We start from the raw sequence: 23,036 nt of genomic DNA, 5'->3' as shown, positions 1-23,036 counted from the left end.
CCACAAGGCGCTGAGATGCCAAGATCCGGATGGCACCGAGGTGATGTCTAAGTTGCGGACTGATGTGCGAATGGGGCCAAAGGTAGCGTAACAATATTTTCTGTATGGAAGATACCACTAGGCGTTGAGATGCCAAGATTCGGATGGCACCGAGGTGATGTCTAGCAAGTTGGTGTGGTCATCCTACAATGCTGAAACTCGGCGTGGGTCGCCCCATTAGCCTGTGAGATGGCGTCAGTAGCGGACCGATGTGCGAATAGGCCGAAGGCAGCACAACGCGCCAAGATCCGGATGTCACAGTGGTGGTTTCATAGTTGAGAGGCACTTCATCTGCAGTGGGGTGCCGAGATCCGGATGGCACCGAGGTGATGTCTAGCAAGTTGCTGTACTGGTGTGGTCATCCTACAATGCTGAAAGTCGGCGTGGGGCGCCCCATTAGCCTGTGAGATGGCGTCAGTAGCGGACTGATGTGCGAATGGGGCCAAAGGCAGCACAACGCGCCAAGATCCGGATGGCACCGAGGTGGTGTCCAGCAACTTGCCGCACTGGTGTGGCCATCCTACAATGCTGCGCCGAAAGTCGGCGTGGGGCGCCCCGTTGGCCTGTGAGTTCGCGTCAGTCAGTGGGGGCTGTTTGAGGATCTGACTGCATTGGAAAGCAATGTGATGCTGTGCGTCGCCCCCAAGATGGAGGTTCCTCGGCTGCAGTGGGGCGCCCCTTGGTGTTTCACTCGCTATGCAGCTGAGTTGCGTGCGCACTTGTGGCGAATAGGCCGAAGGCAGCACAACGCGCCGAGATCTGGATGGCACCGAGGTGGTGTCCAGCAATTTGCCGCACTGGTGTGGCCATCCTACAATGCTGCGCCGAAAGTCGGCGTGGGGTGCCCCGTTGGCCTGTGAGGTGGCGTCAGTAGCGGACCGATGTGTGAATAGGCCGGAACCAGCACAAGGCGCCAAGATCCGGATGGCACCGAGGTGGTGTCATAGTTGAGAGTTCTGAGCAGCGCTTGTAACACTGTCTGAAGCTTATTTGCACCTGCTGCAGCTTCACTATTGCCCTGGTGTGGCCTAAGATCGCCCATGACATAGGCGGCCACCTCCCGGGGTCCGGCGGAACTTTTTTCCTTTTCCTTTCTGCATCTTGTCCCAAATTCGTTTGACCTGAAGACACGACCAGGTCCCTGAATGTGTGCAGGGGGACGCTATTGATTGAATCAAAATGGCGGCTTCACACAAAGCTGACTCAAGCGTTTTCTGGTGGTTTCATAGTTGAGAGGCACTTCATCTGCAGTGGGGCGCCGAGATCCGGATGGCACCGAGGTGATGTCTAGCAAGTTGCTGTACTTGTGTGGTCATCCTACAATGCTGAAACTCGGCGTGGGTCGCCCCATTAGCCTGTGAGATAGCTGTTCTTTGGATTTGGGCCTGGTCCACTAAAATGGCCCTGGGACACCTAAGAACTCGAACGCTCGATTTTTTTTTCCTTTCCTGTACATGCAAAAAAAGGTAAATGCCCGGTATGTTACACGCTTCATCTGCCACGATGAACTCTCCAGAGGAACCGAAAAAATATATAGTTGTGGTAACTATACCATGCATCGTCATATGGAGAGGTGGCACCAATTAATTATAGTGCTGCATAAAAGAGAGATTTGGAGGAGAACCCCTGACCTGCTAGTACATTCATCAAAGAAGTGGCACTGAGAGCTTCAGAGGCAAGGGAAACGGTCCCAAATATTTAGAAGAACTTTGGAAAGATTAAAATGACATGTTTAGATTGTGGTAAATTAATTTCATGTGGGCAGATGAGTGTTACTCTAATAAATACAGCATATGAACATCATCATAGTCGATGGTTGGTAGAGACATTTTGACTATATCCTGGACCTGCCCGTCCTCGCCCAAAATGGCGCCGGAATAAATGGGACTCGTAACTCCTTGTTGTGTACTGGTTGCAGAACCTTGAAATCACGAGATACGTATGCAGTTTTGAAGCACATGGCGGGCGGGGACGAGAATTGATTGAATATTTCGACATCCCTATTGATATTAAGTTCTGATGTGTTATTGATTACTGTACTGTTGAAAGTTCGAATTAACGTCACCCATGGTACTTGCCCGCAAATGTATATCTAGATAATTTTATTGTAACTGGCCCTGTCGTATTTTAATTATAAAATGTACGTCCACCGATTCCGTAACTGTTAGACACCTTAGTTCTTGCAACCTAATGGCCCGCCCGTTACGTTCCTCTACAGTGTAAATGTCTACTCATCACATACGATTACAGTTTGCTCCGTGGCCGGCCCACGTGGTTATAGGCTCGTATTTGTATAATGAAATTTTCACAATAAAGGTTTTTAAAAGAAAACATGGTAGTAGTATATACATTGGTAAAGTTTGTAATAATAGTCACTGTTTTAGAATCATTAAAAGGCAAGTGAAATAAAGCAGACCAATTACATGAAGGGTAAAAGGTATAATACGAAGGAACGCAGTAAAGATAAATGGTCATGGGCTGTTGTGTTTTCTATTCCTGCAACATAAAGTGATCGATAAGAATCTCATATTCAGGCGTATCGGCGACTAAGACAGCAGGTCGACCCTCTTTTGCTCAACGGCTCCATCATGGGACGAAGAAACGCTCTTTTTCTCGAAAAAAGAATATATTTTACTTGCAGGACAGTTGTAAAATTTCCGGGAAAGTACATTAGCCTGGAACATTATAACATATATTTAAGAAAAAATAATGTTCGGAAGTAATGAAAAGCGTAATTTTTAGGTCATATGAGCAAGCCTTTCATCATTACAATAAGAAAAGTAAAATGAACCAATGAAAAGTTTTATTAACAAGTCACATGACTTGTTATGCTTACGTTACGCGCTGCGCGCCCCGGATGACTTCCGGATGCGCTAACGCGGCGCGTCATATGACGCATTACGCGACAACGCAGGTCCAGAATATAGTCAAAATGTCTCCACCAACCAGCGGTCGGAACACAACCCCTTTCAGCAGGCTAAATAGTTCTGTTAAATGAGAACAGAAGGGACAGGCAACAAGAACCATCAGTGAAAGAGGGGAGGGCTAGTTCTTCTCTACCGGGTTACATTGGGGCGCTACCGGAACTGATCGAATTGGTAGTCTACAGTGTTTCTGGATGTTTCAGACTGAAGCTGGGGTTAGCATGAGAGCAGCATCATTTCGTAGCTCCGTCGTGGCCATTCCGCAACCAATCATGGCAGCCGCTCTTTATCGTTATTTTGGGCGGGGTGGGTGGCGGAGCCGAGCTGTTTTGCAGCCATCATTGTGTGGAGTTCAGTTCATCTCACTAGTTTTGTATTTGTCATGAGGTGTTGTTCCTAATGTTTCTATTTTAGCGAGGTCAAAAAGAGATCCCATTAGTGGCCTACTGATTTTGCTCGATTCCTTTTCTTTTTTTTTACACGATTTTTCGTTATCTGCAAAGACTAAACAGAGTATTGCGACTCTGTGTTTGTTTGTAAATAGAGAATGAACCAAAGAGAACTAATTCTAAAACAGTAAATACTTGGATAACAATCAATCAAATGGAGAGAGAAGCAGGCACGACGGATTACAACGGGGGCAAAGGCCTGCGTTAACTACCTTTCACTATCTGCAAAGAGAGAGTACTCCTAATAGAAATGAGGGGGGGGGGCACCATTCAAAGCAGATCAGTGTGCATAAACACGAAAATGTTTTCACTTACCACGTACTTGACATTCGACAGCTTATGATATTTGCTATTAAAAAACCATTGAAATTCACTGAAAAAACCATAGGTTATAGACCATATATAGTTAGGAATTAGCATTTACAAAACCTTGAAAATTCACTGAAAAAACCATAGGTTATAGACCATATATAGTTAGGAATTAGCATTTAAAAAACCTTATTTTACTCACACAAAACCATTGAAATTCCATATATAGTTAGTTGCACTAACTATATATCGCGCACCTGCAATCCACTGCTGATCATGTCACATATTACATCATTCATGACATGGTCAGTGACATCACTGATGACATCACTGATGACATCTCAAATGACATCACTGATGACATCACTGATGACAACATCCAGTGACTGTATGTTTCTGTAAAGTTAAAATATATCTTACATATTGAAGAATGAGTGGATGTATAAGTGTCTGGATGAAGGATTTAGTAGGTGCGTGACTGACTGTATGAGTGAGTGATTAAATGTGTCTCACTGAATGCATGGGTTAGTGACTAAACTGTCTTAATTTGTGCATCATTATGTCTGTTGTTCTGTAAACTGCTGCATGTGTTGATCATTAGCTATACGAGAGGCTATATGTGTTATTAATTGCTTGCCCAAGTATTTCTATGGGAGATTGAGTTTGTGTGGGGGTGGCTGGAAGGTGTGTGACTCTATGCATAGATGTGTGAACAGTTTATTCACTAGGTGTATGAGTTCAAGAGTGCATGTGGAAACAGCTACATGGGCAGTTGACTGTGTGCATGAGTGTATTGATGAGTGAATGGATATCTCAATGCTACATGTCATAGTAAGTACATATGTAAAACACAGTACATGTGAGAGTTGGCATATATAAATAACTGTGCATGAGAGCCACCGAATGAGTGAGTGGTTGTATCGATCATTGTGAACTTGTATCAGGGATTGTATAAGAGAGTAAATATGTGTTAGTATATGTTTCAATAAGTAAGGTGTGTTTAACTGTATAGTTGAAGAAATGGAGATGAGATTGTTTCTTTGCATGACTGACTGGGTGTGTGAGTAACTCCATGGATGAGTGGAAGTGTGTGAGTGTCTGTATACACTGAGTGTATCTAAGGTTATATTAGAGTCTGAAGAGGTTTATCGTATTAGCACAAGAATGATGTCAAATGAGATGTCATCAGTGATGTCATCAGTGATGTCATTTGAGATGTCATCAGTGATGTCATCAGTGATGTCACTGACCATGTCATGAATGATGTAATATGTGACATGATCAGCAGTGGATTGCAGGTGCGCGATATATAGTTAGTGCAACTAACTATATATGGAATTTCAATGGTTTTGTGTGAGTAAAATAAGGTTTTTTAAATGCTAATTCCTAACTATATATGGTCTATAACCTATGGTTTTTTCAGTGAATTTTCAAGGTTTTGTAAATGCTAATTCCTAACTATATATGGTCTATAACCTATGGTTTTTTCAGTGAATATATATATATATATATATATATATATATATATATATATATATATATATATATATATATATATATACATATATATATATATATATATATATAATCTCTTAAAGACTGATATGAAAAAATATTTTGACCAACATATATTTATACAATCAGTAGACAATGATTTGCTGAATGAAAACAAGGTAATAAGGACTTGTTGACCTACATTGCTACATTCAAAAGGATAGTAGCAAAATCAGATTGGTTAGAGGAAAACAGAAGTTCTGTGTTTTGCTGCTATCTAAAAGATGAACTCAAGGATGCGTTGGACCAGGTAGACAACCCTTCAGAGAATCATGAAAATCTAATGGACTTGGTGTTTAAACTTGACCATAAAGTGGATAAGCGAAGCTCCGATCAAGAGAGAACCGATACCAAGTTCATGGTGGTATAAGAGAAGAACACTGAAGCAAGGATTTTAAATGATTCTGGGCCTGTGAAAATCTAAGGGTTGTGCGGACGGTTATCCAAAGAAAAGGGGCAACATCACAGACAGAGAACAGAAATTCTGTTTTTACTGTGGCAAATGTGGCCATTTTCTAAAAGACTGCAAGGTAAAAGCAAAAAAGAAACCAAAAATTTCAGACACCACAAAAAGGATTTGTAAAACTAGCTGGCCTGAAAATCTAGGGAACCAGCTTTCCCGGGTTAGAAGCTTCACAAGGTTCCCAACACTTAGCGCAGATTAGTCAAATTTCCAACTCCACGCATTTTTATGTCTCTACCAGTTTGCAATCACAGGGAATGTCACCCAAACAGATTGAACTGGTAATAAACTCCGGATTGACCGGTAACTTCCTAGATTTTAGGCTCCTTCGGTTTTCAATTCAAAATAGAAAAAACCTGGTGGTCAAGCACAGAATTGATGGAAGCAATGTCTTGTCAGGGCCTGTAACCTAGAGAACCAACCTGGTCTTGTTGACAATGAAAGATGGACTTTCTGAGAATATTTACTTTGACCTCATTAAGGCTCCACAATTTAGGACAATACTGCGAACTCCATGACTGGAAAAACACAACCCAAGGATAAACTGGTCAGAAAGAATTGTTTAGTTTTCCTGCCCATTTTGTCAACACCATTGTTGAGAAAGAGAGAAGAAAACCAACAAGGTTACTGTGGTAGAAATTACGGTAGACAAACATTCCTTGCCAGAGGAGTACCAAGATTTCACTGATGTTTTTGATAAAGTCCTGCCCTCTTCGGCTAAACTAGCAAAGGTATTCTTACAAAATATGGTTGAGTTCCATAAGATTGAATAAAAGTTTATTTCTCTTTTGGGCTATAGAGGGTGGTGTGAACCAATCTGATTACCACCTAAAAGCAGTGTAGACAGATGTTGTATTTGTGTTTTTATTCAAATGTATGCATTTTTGATTTCTATGTTTATGTACATGCTTTTTGCTGTGTATTTAACATGAAAATGAGGTCCTCAAATATTGTTTAATGAATCTGAATACCCTACTAGGACAGTGCAACAGAGATTGTATATTTTGAATTTCAATTTGCTTTATAAAAGGCTTATTGCTTTAAAAAAAATGTTTTTACATTTCACTGTATATCACCCCAATGTGTAATCCCTTGAGATTTAAATTGATGTGCCCAAAAAGTAGTGTTAGGAAATAAGTATAGCACAAAAGCAAAATCACCATTTGTTCAGTCTTTACATCTACCCTGTCCCTTTTGGCCAATAGGAGTGACTCTTCTTTTTTTGCAAGCTCTACAGGAGTCCATCAATGCTGATCTCAGATAGAGGCCCACAGTTTATCTTGGAATTCTGGAAATCTATATGTGATATCATGGACATTGATGCCAGATGCTCTTCTGGTCATCACCCAAAAACAGAACTTGAAGGATAAACCAGTATTTGGAGCAATACTTATGGTGTCAGCTACTGCAATCTGACAAAGATTGGGCTGAGTATTTATGGGTAGTTGAGTTCCTGTACAATAATGTCATCAATGCTTCTATTGGTTATTCACCCTTCTACTGTGCAAAATGTAATACATTCTAGAAATATAATGTTAGGATGTGGGGGTTAAGATCAGGGTAGACCTACCGGGACTGCACCACTGGTCCACATCTCGCACTGCACCTGAAAAAGAAAAAAACAGAAAACGTTTTCATTTTGCAGGAAGTCCCCACAGAAACAAAAGAAGGACCAGAATAGGCATACCAGAGGGAAACAACTAAAAGCAAAAACAGACTAGAAATTACAAGTCAGAAAGAGGAGGAGACTTCACCCGGCACAGGAGAGGTCTCAGACTCAAAGAATGCTGGGAGAGGACCAACCACGCAGACCCATGTGAAGCCATGAAATGCTGAGAAGGACCCATTGACAGACTTTTGCTGCAGGACCTGAGGGACGACGCTGAGAGCACTCGGCAGGATCAAGACAGCTGTGGGCAGGAAACTTCAACCCGCCATGATCCTGGAGAAGTGTGGTTGATACAGGTGCGTGACTAGTTATGGTCTTTGACAGGGAAGGCGGGAGGCTGTAATGGGTGGGATGGGTCAGGGGCTAAACTAGTTGTGAGCAGCCCAGATTGGCCCTAAGGAAAGAGATTACAGAGTCAGGTGCCACCATGAATATGTTCCAATTATTTTTGTACCTTTGATTTCACCCAGGAAAAGGATTGTTTATTTTTGCCCGTTTCATCTAGCCTCTTCACTGCGGCAGTTATTCCACCGCAGTGCTAGACATTCCAAACGCGAGCGTGGTCACGACGGCTTCTGGCCGTCATGAGCACACGCCCACTGTGACTCATGACGGCCGGGAGCCGTCATGAACATGGAAGAGGATAATTTAATCCCTGTAAAGGAAGGGACTTCCTGGTTTTTTGTGCTCACTTCAATAAAATCCCTTCTTGGGGTAAAACAGGGAAAGACTCAAGAAGAGGAAACCCAATCACCCCCCAGAAACATTAAGACAAACCAGCAAGAAATGAAAGAAAGTATAGATAACAGACACTAGCCAGAGAATAGGTTATTGTATAAAGGAATAGAACTTACCTGTGTTTTTCTCTTTTCCTCGAGGGTGCTGGAGGGCTGAAATCCAGTCCAAACCTGGGAGAAGAAAAGAGAGGAGAATCAACACTATATGTCAATAACTTTGTAAAGAAATACAAATACCACCATCAAACAACCCAACAAGAGAAACGTGTCTCGCATGCCAAGTGACAAATAGACTTAAATCTTTAAAATTACACCTTGAGTACAGCAATATCAGAATTGCAAGACCATCTACACATGATACAAAAAGCACAAAATAATCTGACTGTAGCTATAGAAGGAGTATGCTGACAGACATCGTTGTCCAAGTCCCGAGCTTTATCTCCCAAGAGTTCACCGGAGAAGAAGCAGTAGGTGCAGACCACAAATTCACACCAAGGGCATCACCAAGAGATCACAGGAGTTTTCTTCTCTAAATATCTAAGAGCCATTTCCCCTCAAAAGTTTGTTTCCCCTCCTCTGTGAAGGGTGGGAATGTCTAGAGAGGAATTTTGCATTTGGTTCTTAGACTACTGGACCTCATCTTCCTCCCACAGGATTAAGCACCAGGTGAGTACCTTAGTTCCTGACAAATTGGATGCCTTGGCTGGGACAGAAATAATTGTAGGTGCAGCTGGGCATCACATTGGCAAGGTATCTCAATGCAATCCTACTCCAAACACTGGTATGTCCAATGTTGCAAACACACTATAAGGTATTTCTATCACTTCGCTTCACAATGTGTATTTAATAGCTTATAATTATAGTAAAATCTGGCACTGACGTTTATATTGTTCCACTTTCCTTTTTCACTTTTAAGGGCCCGTGTTGTTGTCTGATACACCATCTGACACAAAGTCTACTTCTGCTGATAGCACTGCGCCAAAACCCAGACTGGTACCACATAGCACATGGATGGTAGAGACTGGTAAGTTAAATGTTTGGTCTTTTAGGTTTGGGTCTAACCTATCTATTTATTTGGAACTGACAGGGTAGGTGAATATATATCGTCACACATTCCTATTTTCACCCAAGTCAATTTGTAATGCAATTGTTGATTAAGATATATTTTCACTGATAAAATCACCCTTAGACTTGACATTGTGAGAAAAACATTAATTTTAAATATAATCTTCATGTATGACTTAAGATGGCTCACTCATCAATTTATGTATCTCTCTCCTGTCAGCTCCTGTCATACAACATCCCCTGGTGTCCACCTTGAGAACATCAACATCCTTAACATCAGGGTACATATTGGCAGTGGCCTTTAGGCCATTTATGATCTGTTAGTCAGGTAAGTCAGGGAATCTCTGATCTTTACTTCTACATGTCATAATTATTACTTTACCTAACTTTTTTTATATTGTTTATTTTATATCAATCATGATTAAGTGTTTTATTTGGGTTTATTGTTTTCCTATCATGTATTTCTCTCTGATATGCCAGCATTTGGGGTCAAGGTCACTTTTATACCTTTCATGTATTTATTTCTGATATGTCAGCATTTGGGATCAAGACTACTTTTATAGTTTGTCAATAGCCATTGAACATAATTCTTTCCACTATAGCTACTTAATCAGGATATACCTTAGCAACAACAATTAAGAAGATAATGGTACAGCAGCTGACATCACAACAGACATTCTGAAATGAAACAATTGTGGATCAAGCTATTGTGCTGACCTTTTCATGATATAATATTTCCATACATGGATCAGCCCCTTAACTTCATGTTTCTTTATGTTCAGTAGGCAATACATGTATTAATTTTTTCAGAACAATGTCAAGTAAAGTACTATGTAGAACTTTTTAATTCAAAACTGTAATTGATGTATTTCAACTGTTTAAATCTTTGTGCATGTACTAGGGATGTTGCATCGATCGTTGATTTAGAACTATATACAAGCAGAAGCCGGTGAGAAATCCAAGAAGAAAATGCAATCTAAGTCATGGCAACTATCTCAGCAGTGACCACTGTTGAAGAAGAAGAGCAGGGGGAGGAACAGGAGCTGGCCAAGGAGGAAGACCTAGACAAGAAGGGGGACGCTGTTGTCCACACACTGAACATTTCCAATAAGAGCAGTTCATTTCTGGCAGTAATCTTCCTCCAAAATCACTTCTGCGAATTACTTGGCCTTTAGCCAAGCAGCCACGGATGCCTGTTACGCCTATGCAAGACTCACCTCCACAAAGCCCTCAACGAAGATGGAGCTCTCTACCATCTCCTACTCACTCCTCCCATGAAGGTGCATCTCTGGTCTTTCTCTCATTCCTCTGAGTGAGAGAATATACTCTTTTGAGGAACAGGTATTCATCATTCTACGCCACACAACCACCCAGAAGGCACCTCCCTCCACGATGGTCAAGCTGCTGGCCATGTCAGATGGCCTTGCATGTGGTGGGGTCAACATGATCTAATTCTGCTCTCTGAGGCAATATTTCTTTCGTACAACAGTCTAATGTACGACATATAGTCAGGCAATGGGGCCTACTCTTCATGAGATCACACTCTTCCTTAAAGGACTCTCTCAGAAGATTGATAAGCAGACGTGTGCCTTGGATAACAGTTCAAAATGTTATTAAGGCATGGCAAAGATGCATTGAGAAAATCTTTGAAGTTTCAGGGAAGTGAGTGCAAAGCAATAAGCCTTGGCCATGAAGATGATAGAGGCAACAGGCAAATGGTATGCTTCACAGCCACGGCATGCACAAGTTTTTTAGCAGTACCTCAACCTGTAAGGGACACACCATCTCCTAACCAACCACCTTGGTTACATGTACCTTTAACATCGCCACAAGCAGTAACTCCACCACCACTAATTTAACCACCAACAAGACAAGTATTCTCTCAACCAATTTCACCACCAGTATTGCATAGGCAGAGTAGTAGATTAACCCTCTAAAAATAAATGCTGTTTTGTTAATTTCACTACTCTATCCCTCACAGACACAATGAAAACCATTTTGAAAAATAAAACATGGTTGCTTTCATCGGTTTTCAATGTTTGGTGCTGAAGGTACCACATAGCAAGGTGTTATTTATGTACTGTCTGTATTGCATGAAAAAATGTCATTTTGATATTGAAAGCACCTTCAAAATAACTTAAGATTTCTTTTGCATGACACATGATCCATTTTTTTAAAACAAGAAAGAAATCAGTGTTTGACATTTTCTATGAACAATTACAAAATTATAAACTTGAAAAAAAATTAGTGTGAATAATTAAAAAACTATCCTTGAGTATGGGGAGATTTAAATAAAATGGAGTCTCTTCTGAGGGGGCAAGTGGGGGAAAACTTGAAGGGGGTGGTTAAATAACAACAACATATCAGCAAGTCTCAAGGGAGGGAAATCAATATGTAAAGAGACATATTTATAATAAAAAGTACATAAAGAGTCCAAAAGCACTGGCCCATAATCATTTTTAAAATTTGTTTAAAAACAAAAGTCAAAGTTCATTAAAGTCCACTGATTTTTATTTGAATACTTGACAAAATATAACATCTGTCGACCAACACAGAAAATAAGGAGTCAACATATTTCAATCAGTCATTAGAGCATTCCATTACACAAGCCATTGGCGGTCATCATATTGTCTAACAGCAATTTTGAACAATGGTTATATTCACATATTAAGCTGGTCAAATATCCCGTGGGATACATCTTGTCCCTTTATGTCATCATCAAACATAAGTGCCCCTGCATTCATGCACGTGATCTCACCTGCAGTCACATTTTCTAGACGTAATGTTCTATCCAGTACCACCACACTTTGTGGAACTTGTGGGGGCACCACTAGCTTCATACATTACTTTTTCTGATCCATATATGTATCCATTTCAGCTCCTCTGTTTCATTCTTCACCACAACGATGCTAAAGCCCTCCTCCAGTGTAGATATTAAAAGTCTGGCTGTGGCAGAACCAGACACCCCACAGGAAGAAGGAAACACCGGGGCAGGAGGACACGGGTATGGAAAACGAGCTAGAGATGGGAAAACAGGAGGTGAGGCGTGCATTGGGAGCTAAAGTGTCCCTTGACTTCTGTGGTTATTCTAGGAGGGTACTAAGAGGAGGAGCTGAAGGCTGGTCAGGGGATGCTGCTGGAGGGTTCAATGGTATGGGGGCATTTAAGTTAAGGAAAGGTGGATGAATTACAATGGGGTCTGCTTTTCCGACACAACAGTCAGGCCAGGAGAAACTCCAATTTATACTTCCTCCTGGCTGGTGGTATGTGTGTCCAGTTGTACTTTGTTGATGTAGTGTGCATAAATGTCTGTTTGTAGGGTGTAAGGAAATAAAGGGAGAGAAACTTTTACAACGCAGTGCTTTTACAACGCAGGTTTTACAACGAAAACCATTACAACGCATTGCGCTGGGGGGCGCTCTAGGATAGGGAATAGATTTAATTTACTATCCAACACCTTCCCTAGTGTCCACGGGGACTGGAGTTGGAATAGTAAATTAAACTATTCACTATCCAGCACCCCAAAGCGCTATGCGTTGTAAAGGTTTGCGTTGTAAAAACTGCGTTGTAACAGCATGCGTGGTAAAAGCATGCGGTGTAACGTCATACATCCGGAGAGAGACCATAAAGGCCTTACATGCAACAAAACCTGTGATATTTCTTAATAAGTGGCTCTATCCTAAATGTAATACATCATGTCTACATACATGCAATGTGTTTTGTATTGTGTGGTGGTTAATGAGATGTTCTTACTTACCAACGACCTACTTATCACTGAAACCCCAAGCAACATGCAAGAGGTAACTGACAGAGAATGTAGCTCCCATTTTAACAAATTTTAACATTTTGGACCTGATTGTTTTATTTTATCTTGAATCGTACAGGGGTGGGGAAATTTGAAAGGAGAAGCGCTGCCTGGGGCTATCAGTTTTAGTCAACTGTCAAATATTGAATTTGAATATGCTTGCATATTGCACATTAGTTACCCAGGGAGACAGTCTGGGCTGCAATTTTAGTAGGTGTTCCAGTTGTTTTTCGGATATTACTATAAATGAAGGCCAGGGTGCAGATGCACTGACAAACACGCTCGTATTCTACTCAATTTTAACATTCCAGACCAGATATTTCTTTTATAAACATTTTTACAGAAGTTTCAATAACATACACCACAGTCACCAAGTAGGACAAAAACTACCCACCCACACACTCACAGCCTTATTCCACCATCAGCAACATTCAGATCAGCTTTGATGGAAAAAAGGGCTAAGGCTGTAGTAGTAGGCCATCCATTTGGCCAATATCCAGGAATGTTTCTTCAGACATCCCCAGGACATGTATATGGTCTTCTCCATATGTAAGCATCAGTCCATTCCCCTAAATCATTCACAAATGGTAGGCGGTGCTTTCGATTCCACTTCGGCACAATGTCCCTTTTGGCCACTGCAGTTGCCAGGCCTATCAAGGCTCTATTTCCCAACTCATCCAAGACACCCACAAGTGACTGGTGGGGGGTTGACAGTATTTGAATGAGGGTAGCCATGACACATTGCCAGAAGGAAGTAATGAGGGGGTACTGCCAGACCACATGGTAGAAGTCTGCCCTGGGGCAGGAACATTGGGGACATTCTGGAATCAGGGATTTGCCAGCATGCCAGAGACTGGGCGGGGCAAAGTAGGTGGAGTGGAGTTAGTTAAGCTGCATGTGCCTCAGTCGCGAGGATATTGCCATTTCCTGAGGGGCCAGTTGCACCAGAGACCAGTCAGTGTTGGTCAGTTGTACTACCCATCCCTTCAATCTTTGCCTGAGAGGCTGGAAACCACAGGGGACATTTATCACCAATGTGCTCTATATTTGGGATACCTCACCACTCCCCAGTTAACCCATTAGCAGCTTAGCTTCAAAGGGACTATGTTCCGGGAGGTTGAAGAGCTGCAATTTGTAGGGTTCTAAGGTGTGCCGTAGTTGAAGACATTTATGGAATTACAATACCAATAAGGAGAAGCAAGTCTGCAGGTTCTGGACCGTACCGCCGACACAGACATCACCAAAAGGCTTTTTACCGAAGTTGTCCCATTTGGCAAATCCCTGTAGCCATGGCAGTGTGTGTGTGGTGGTTGCCACAGTGGAGCCTGGTGTGTCACGGTAGTCCCCAAGCCCATGCCACAGGCTGCCATCCCCACTCACCAAATCATTAATAACCAAGAGGTGATTGGCTCTATAGTAGAGCTGGCGGTCCGCCATACCCATGCCCCCACCATTTACTGATTTCCTCATTCTATTATGAACAATGCTTGGGGCCCATGGGACCAGAAGATAAAATTGAATATGGAGACTAGTTTGCAAAACCAGCAGTTACAGATGTGAAGGGTGGAGTTCTGAGAGAAGTAAAGACATTTGGGGAGTATCATCACTCTAACGAAGGCTATTCTTCCAAGGGTCTGCAGCATTGTTCCCCAGTGTAGGAGATGCTTTTGTTTGTTGCACAAGGAGATTAAGACCAAGGTTTCAGATGTCAATGGGATCTCTAGAGACAAAAATCCTCCAAAAACTGAAGCTTGTGGTACAGAGAGGTATAGGTGTCCGCCACATTGCGTCACCCTTTAACCCTGCGAGTAGCACCAGCAATGTTTTTTCAGGCTGACCCAGAGGCCCAAAGCCTGTTAGTAAAGACCTAAGGATTTCCATTCAGCAGGGGCCCGTGGTTTGAGGGTCAGAGAGGTAAAGGAGGATATTTTCCGCCTATAAAGCAATCCGATCGTTTGTACAGTCTGCCCATACCCAGCTCGTTATACAGGCATCAAATCTGAGCAGCCGTGTGGGGGGCTTGATAGCAAGAGATACTGGGTATCCATTTCTGGTGTCCCTGCGGATAGGAGTGGGCGCTACAAGACTCTATTGACCAACACCAGCGCCTGTGGCCCAGAATATAAGGTCCCAATATATCTTCAAATTCTGGGGCCCAGTTTGGAAATGTGCCTTTTAATGAGCACACCGGTGCAGGGGTCACCCGCCTCTGTCCACAGGTCCATAGACCAACAAAACAGAGATTGGCACTGAAGCTGGAATTCAAATAACAAGTTTATTCATCAGTCATGAGTGGGACCACATCGATACAACACCCTCAAGTGTTGCAGGAGGTAGTACATTAAGTAAACAGACCATGGGGCTTTTATACACACGTTGTTGCAGAGTAAGCATGTAGACACAAATAGAAGGTACAGGCCTACACAGAAATAGTTACCGACAAACATGGGCAGATGTATGATCACTTAGTCAGCAAAGTGGGAGGGGGAACAGAACTGTTTAAAAAAGGAGAAAATAGTTGACAGTTGCATCTTTAAAAAGGGGCATTTTAGCAACTACAGGCCTTTCCTCAGCACGTACATTGCTTTGGCTCAGTACAGAAAGAGTTAACTAAAGCTGAAGACACAAGCAGAATAGAAGAGCAAGAAACAGTGAAGATGGAAGATTTACATAGCTAACAAAATGGATGCCACAACCAAGACGGCTTCAGCTAATGCTAACGGAAATTATTTCAGATGTCCACAGACAACCCTTTTAGTATATGCTGAAGACATTTTCTTATGCTTTTGAAGGAATACGAAAAATATCATGGACTACAATCTGCATCATTTCATTAATGTCTTGATCACTTGCTAGTCGGGCATTTGCATTCTTACCATTCTGTTTAGTCAGTATACACAAGGTACAAGTAGAAACACAAAGAGAACAAAGCATCGGACCGCATTGAATACATAGGCAAGAAGTTAAAAGAATAGCAAGAAATATACATAGGGCAAGTGCTTAATTTGTGCTGGTGCTTTCCGGTGCTTAGCACCAGCACTTATGTATCAGGGTCGGTTCTAGAAGTCAGGGCCAAGTTCCAACCCACATCAATGGCCTTAGTGACACAGACACAGATCATTATCAGGGTTTTAAAACTGCTCCTCTTGTAAGATGAATTATGCCTGCTTTAGTGCACTAGAGTGAGTTGAAAAGGCGCAGCACTTCCAGCTATTGGGTGGAAAGTCAGTGCAGGGTATAGCTTTCATTATATGAATGTTATCAGGGGCAAGCAGGGGCAGCGGATTGAGGATTCACACACTTCCCGTACTTTACGCGAGGGTCAGTGCCCGGACAATACTATCTCTGCAGAGGCACCTATCTTCCTAACAAAACGCATCAATTACCCGGACTGTTTTTGTGGCATTGAAGGCTTACATAATTAAGCACCGGAGCCAAACCTGCTTTCTGTTACAGCTCCCCGGGTCACATCAGGTCCCACATGGACACACTGTTGCTGAGGAGCCATGTCCGGTCGCCACGCATTCTGTGGCAGGATGTTGAATTTCCTGCCTGCCAGTCAGGCCCCAAAGTACCCAGGAGATCAATCCCTGGCCTGCTGCAAGGCCTAGAGTTAAAGGAGTAAGCCGGTGTTTAAGGATTGACCACCTGCTCACTTCTGAACCTGTGCTGTTGCTGTGCATGCCCTGCCCCTGCCCAGGCAGAGCCCAACTTATGCCCTGGACTCACCACGCCAGCATGAGTCTTGTAGGGGTGAGTCTCGTAGTGGGAGCAGGTGACACAGGTTGAGGCTGCACTGCAGCATGGCTCGCTGTCTGACTGTAAACAAGAGACAGGCTAGTGATCCACGCGGAGCCACTCCTGCAGCTCCTTTCTGTAGATCATTCTGACAACTGTAAAGAGATTCAGGTAAGTCAGATATTCATTTATTAATCTCCTACTGCTGACATTTAAAAAGGTTCTGTTACAAGAATGGAGAGGGGACTTCAGCATGGAATAACCACACGCCTTGGAAATGGGCACACTAACTTTTCTGTCTGTGCTGTAAATCAAGGGCCATCTAAGGTGGAGGTTTTGTCTCAACCAGCACTTTTGCTGATTTATTAGTAAAAAGTGTTTAATATCTGTGCTTGACAGTGACACTAAGAAGCAGCAGCCTTTATTTTCCTAGGGCAGTGAGACTTGCTAAGTTAGAGGTAAGTCAGGTGATTAATGTTCCCCCTCGAGAGAGAGGTCAGAGTTTTGTCTACTGGCAGGTTTCACTCTGACCATAAAGCAGCGCAGAGGGTTAATATGCCTGCTGCAAAAGAAGTCTACCAGCTTATTGCATTGTATTGGACTGTATTGTATTTGGATAACTCAGTGGGTTGCTGCATTTGTCACAGAGATCTCTTTGTTACATGTGGTTCAGCCACTAACTGGAGCGGAGGTTGGGGTGGAGGGGGCTGATTATTTAAAAATTAAATAATAGCTTTAACTGCACCTGCTGCAGAGTTCGATTTTTTCTTGCTCAAATGAGTGTGATTTTTTATTTGTCTATTTCCATAGACTTCATTGTATGATTTTGGTCGCAAGTAGGTACCACATTTAGTCGTTGAATGACTCTCATAAATTCACAGACTCTATGAAAATGTCACACATAATCAATCTGAAACATTAGCAGCTATACTAAAATGGGTGCAATTTCTGATATCTATATGATTCCCTCATCTTCATTGCTTGATTTTGCTCACGAGAAAGTGTCACTCATATTTGTTGGAATGTCACTCATAATTACACTGAAATTATGAAAATGTCACACATAGCAATTTGAAACTTTGGCAACTATGCATAATGTCCTGAGGCACACACACACGCACTATGCACTAGCCAGCAGTCCGGCACAATTAACTGCAGTAGCAGCATGCAGTGCAGCAGCAAGCCTCTTTAAAAAGGCAGTAATCAAGTAAGTAACTAACTCTGATTTTATCTGAGCGTGCCACATAGGTCATTGAACGGTGGAATCTGCTTGTTCTTAAATGTTTTCTGACCACAGTTTCTTAACGGGCACCTGAAATGTGGCATCTGTTTATTTTGCAATGTTCAGTGTCTGCCATGTCTGCAAAGGTCAATGAAAGGTTTGATTGGTTTATCCTGGAAGCTTCGCTTTGCTGTGCGGCTGCCGCTTGGTCATGCAAGTTCGTTTTGCACAATGTGACTGTCACAGGCCAATTAGTAGCAAAGACAAAGGATTTAAGTGGTCTAATGCTGGAGTGAGATATTGAATTCATGTGCAAATTAATGGTCTCCGGCAGTCAGGCCACAAGCCCGATAAAGAGAGATATAAACAGAGCAATGGGAAGTGTAGGATGAGGACGGGTACTCGCACTTCCCTGGTGCAAGCTCCTCGTGGTACCCTCAGGTGCCAATTTGTCACACTGCTTATCAATACCAGACAAGGGATTATCCTGAAAATGTAAATACCTCCCTCTTTGACCACCCCTCTAAAGCGTTGGTGAGCAAAGAGGGACTCCACCGTCCAGGTTTTCAGGGGAGTTTGTGCTTAAGAAACCTTTTTCGTAGTTAATGATAAAATAGGGTTTTAAAGAAATTCTCCAAACAAAAAATGACTTCTGAATGCTTGCCCATGAAAACATACAAAGCGTATTTTCAGTTTGCTGAGGCTGACTGTTGGGGTTTCCTTCCTTTTGTCACTGTGATGGTGGGTGCGCGGCGGACCGGAAAAGCAGGCACGGAGGACGTATATAGTGGGCTATGCCGGTATTTTATTTCACAGTACAAGGCATAAAGTACAGGAGGTGCAACGGAGAGGGGTCCAAGGGTCTTCGGGGCTCTTCTCCACTGAGGGGGTCCAAGGGTCTTCGGGGCTCTTCTCCGATGAGGGGGTCCGGTTGGTCGTCGGATCGGCTCCGGTGTTGGGGATGTACCTCGGAGGACAATAAGAGACAAGATGGGACCGTTAGTCTGGTAGGACCACAGTGAGATTCCTTTCACCAACACCAGGGATGTGAGGACGGAAAGAGGGGTCCGTGAGGTAGGTCTGGGTCGGGAGGAGGAACGAGGGACGGGGATACAGAAAAGCGTGTGATGGAAGCAGTGAAGGGGGGGTTTCCACACGGTGCGAGTGCTTTACATAGAGTATACAGTGCCAGGTGGGGCTAACTCTACTAAGTGCTTCGTGACTATGAGTGCCTAAACGGAGAGAGGGGTGGTTATCTACAATATATACAGTGAGCACCTAGCGTGCTCTCAGGGCGGTTACTAGTACTCACCCGGTCCGCCGCAACTCTCCCTTGGAGTCGCGGCCGCTCTTCAGCCACCTCCTCAAGGACTCCACCAATCTTCGGACCACACGTCTTCTCCTCCTTTCTCCTCGTCTCCGTCGTCTCCTCCAGTCTGAGCGTCCTGCCACGATTCTCCGACGGCGTTCTGGGCTTCCTGTCTGTTTTTAACTGGTTCTGTTGCTGCCCCCGAGGCGGGACTTCCGGGGTCAGTGGGTTCTGTGTCCGGTCGGCGGCTTTCACTGGTTGGCTCCTGCGGCTCCTCCTGTAACACAGAGAGGGGTGGATGACTCCTCGACATGGCGGCTTTTCCGAAACGGGTTGCGGATGTGGGGTTTGCCGACCCGTCGGTTAGTGGTGAGTATCGGGGACATGGTAATCCGGGCGGGGAAGAGAGCGGGCCCCTTCACAGTCACCCTTTCTCCCCTTTTTCTTTCATTAATGTTTTTTTTTCCTTTTCTCACCTCTATACTTTTTGTTTCCTTTTTGAAAATTCCAGCCTTTGTGACCGCAAAACTCTTTCAAAATCAGTCTAATGTGGGTAAATGTAAAGTCTGGAGTGCTAATAAAAACTAATGCTGACAGTATAACACCCGATGTAACGCCAGGGAACATTCCCAGTCCTCAATTCAAATATTCAGTTGTTTTAAACACTTGAGGGCCGATTAGGATGGCGGTGAATCCGCATACTCCGGGCCGGCGGAATCCACCGCCGGCCTGGAGGATGCGGATTCCCCGCCGCGGCCACAGAAAACACCCACCGCCAGATTAGGATGGCGGTGGGATTGCGGTGGGCTATTTGGTGGCGGTGTCTGCAAGACACCGTCAGCCAAATTACGATGTGCATTGAAACATGCTTTTCCACAGTGGCTTTTCCGCCGTGGAAAACCATGTGGTCTTTGGTGTCAGGGGGTGGGGGGTGCACATGGGGGGTACCTATGGTACCCCCCAGAATTTACATGCACAAAGTGGCAGGCACCGCGCGGCGCCTGCTGCTTTGTGCATGTAAATGTAAAATATGCATTTTTAACCTTGCGGCGGGTGCTGCTTTAAGCAGCACCCGCCGGAAGGTTAAAGATATGGGATGTGACCTCCAGGGTGGCGGTCACATCCTAATTGCACCGGAGGGACCGCCGCTGCCCCTGCGGACGGTCCCTCCACCTCGGGGGTGGCGGACGGACGCAGGTCCATCCGCCATCCTAATAGGCCCCTAAGTGTTGAAGTTAGATTGTATTGTATATTTAATGGCAATCGAACTTTGATACTGAGTACACAACACATGTCTTGTGCTGGGCTGCAAATAATGAACATGGAGGGAGCCAGTAAGTGCATATTTTGTTACACTTGTCACCTCAAACCACCAACCTCCTTGATGCCTTTCAAAAACATAAATGTCCTACACACAATGATCAGCATTCAGCACATCTTAAGTCAGCTACCTTTTAGGTTCGACTTGATGACACCTGCACCCTTCATGGCAGATGTTTCCATATGATACACACAAATGGACTAGGTTTATAGAATTGCTTGCATTTCTTTGAAAGAAAGACATATGCAATTATGCCATCCAGGTGTCAGGTATGTCAGCACAGACGAGCTTGAGGTAACATTGAATGTTGTTACAACTAACTTTCTCAACTAGGATGGCACTGAAGTCTTACTGGACAATCTATGCCACAATGCATCACTGCTCTCTGCCAAAACAAGAAACACTAAATTTGCCATTAAATCCACTAATAATGGTTCCATGTGGTGACAGTGGAGCTGAAACAAACCAGTCTCAACCTGTAATGCAAGTTGCACAAGACTATATTAACTGAAGATAGCCCCTCTCTATAAGACACCTGTAAGGCCTCCATAGTGCCATAAGGAGAGCCAAAAAGTCTTAATTTACAAAATTCATCTAGCAGGTCTGACTGAATAAGAGAAATCTCCAGCATCTTTCAAGAACTGTCTAACCCAGAAACCCAGAAGAACAACCCCTGCGGATCACAAAAATATTGTGACAAAACTCCTGGATTTCTTTTGTTCAAAATTAGCACCATCGGTGACTCCAACATTACTGCCCTGTACCTTCTGTCTGACGCTCTCTCTCCTTTCTTCACAGTTTTCATCCTTTCTCGTGCCCATGCGAGACGTGTGCCCATGCGAAAACACATTACCCCATACATTAAAGAACTGCATTGGCTTTGAGTGGCCAATAGAATTAAATTCAAGGCCCTGACCGTAGCCTTTCGTCAGTTCCATGGGCTTTGCTTCAATTATTTGAAACAGTGATTATTTGTTTACAAACAATCTTGCCTATTGCGGTCCAGCAATAAGAACCTTCTGGCAACCCCACGAATCAGGAAAGAGCGCTGGGGTGGTAGATCCTTCGTGGTGAGAGTAGCTAGACTTTGGAATTTCTTGCCGCCTCTTTAAGGCAAATTGACTCAGAATGCCTATTTAGGAAGGAAGTCAAGACTTGGCTTTTTAACCTAGATTGATTCTGGAGGGGGAATTGATTCTGACCTTGTCTTTTTTATTGTGCTGTTGCTTTGTTGTTTTAGCGCCAGGACACCTCCTTCGGGAGATAACTGTTTTGCGCTTTATAAATAGCCGTATTATTATTATTATTTTTTTATTATTATTTTTTTATTTTTTATTTATTTTTTAAATTTATTTATTTATTTATTTGCAGAGTTTTATATAGTGCGAACTAGACCCGAACCGAATCGGGTATCAGAGCGCTTTACATAGCACCAGTTACGTTACATGAGGACACACTTTCATTTTTTTTAGGCACGGGGAGATTAAGTGATTTGCCCAGAATCACAGGGGGTTTTTATTCTCTGTCTATATGTGCTATATTGCTATTGCTTCACTGCCAGCACTTAACCTTCCCTGTTAGCTCTGGTATGGCATTTTAATGGCATTTTATTTAGTAGTGTAGGCATAAACAATAGGAAGAAGGGAGCCCATAAGGTAGTAATTATAGGTGTCCGCTTTCAGTGCATTAGTAATTTCAGCCAATGTATTCCAAAATTGTGCTTTAAGTGCACTTTTTGATTAAATTTTTCTCAAAAAGTTCCCGGGCTGGGGGTACCTACTATCAAACCCTTACTTAAGGAAGGCTCCATTGCTGAAAATTCAAAAGTGGTATTACATCTGGCTTTCAGCAGTGGCTGTTGAGGATGTGGGTGGAGACAAGTGGGTGGAGCCAGTGGAGGAAGGTGTGTGGTAAACAAATGTGAGCACCTGCACTTAATATTTTATAAATTAAGCACTGCATAGGGCTGACAATTGTTTCCAACCTCATACAGTAAACATGTTCCATAGCCATCCAGTCAAAGTCCATGTTCCTGAATCCTGATGAACTCCAGTGGCTATTCTATGCATCTTGGAAATTGCATCAAAAACAGAAGAGGCGTGGTCAGGAGTGTATACACAGAAGCTGCTCCCGATGATGCGACATGCTCCACCACGGTCAGCCAAGATGACGTCAAGGACCATTCTATTTTGGAGCGCCACAATTCTCACAATTTGTAGCTCTTCTGTGATATTTCCAAGCGCCATTCCTGTCTGATTGGTTACAGCCTTTACAACACGTGTTAAGCGTCTGATCTTTCTACTGTTTAAGGCTGCACCAACAAAGAAGAATAGTCCTAAATTAAAGTCAATATACTGCTGTAGTGCAGTATCAGTTTGATCCACCTCATCGTTATTTATTGTTCTTTTGATTCTGCTCTTAGGAATGCCATT

At 43.2% G+C, this 23,036-nt stretch overlaps 1 long non-coding RNA gene across 2 annotated transcripts in view; it reads right to left on the bottom strand.

The window, feature by feature from the left end:
- The window catches only part of LOC144798794 (uncharacterized), a 58,861-nt gene that overhangs the window by 17,858 nt on the left and 17,967 nt on the right, over positions 1 to 23,036 (bottom strand). For both annotated transcript variants that reach the window (XR_013603648.1, XR_013603649.1), the window contains 2 exons: positions 8,262 to 8,315; positions 7,309 to 7,344 (listed from right to left, as the gene is read on the bottom strand). This is a non-coding gene — a long non-coding RNA (uncharacterized LOC144798794). The remainder of the gene's footprint in view (positions 1 to 7,308; positions 7,345 to 8,261; positions 8,316 to 23,036) is intronic.

The sequence above is a fragment of the Lissotriton helveticus genome, chromosome 12 (assembly GCF_964261635.1).
Source record: "Lissotriton helveticus chromosome 12, aLisHel1.1, whole genome shotgun sequence".
Lineage (NCBI taxonomy): Eukaryota > Metazoa > Chordata > Amphibia > Caudata > Salamandridae > Lissotriton > Lissotriton helveticus.
Note: the sequence above shows the minus strand (reverse complement) of the source record. Positions and strands in the feature narration are given on the sequence as shown.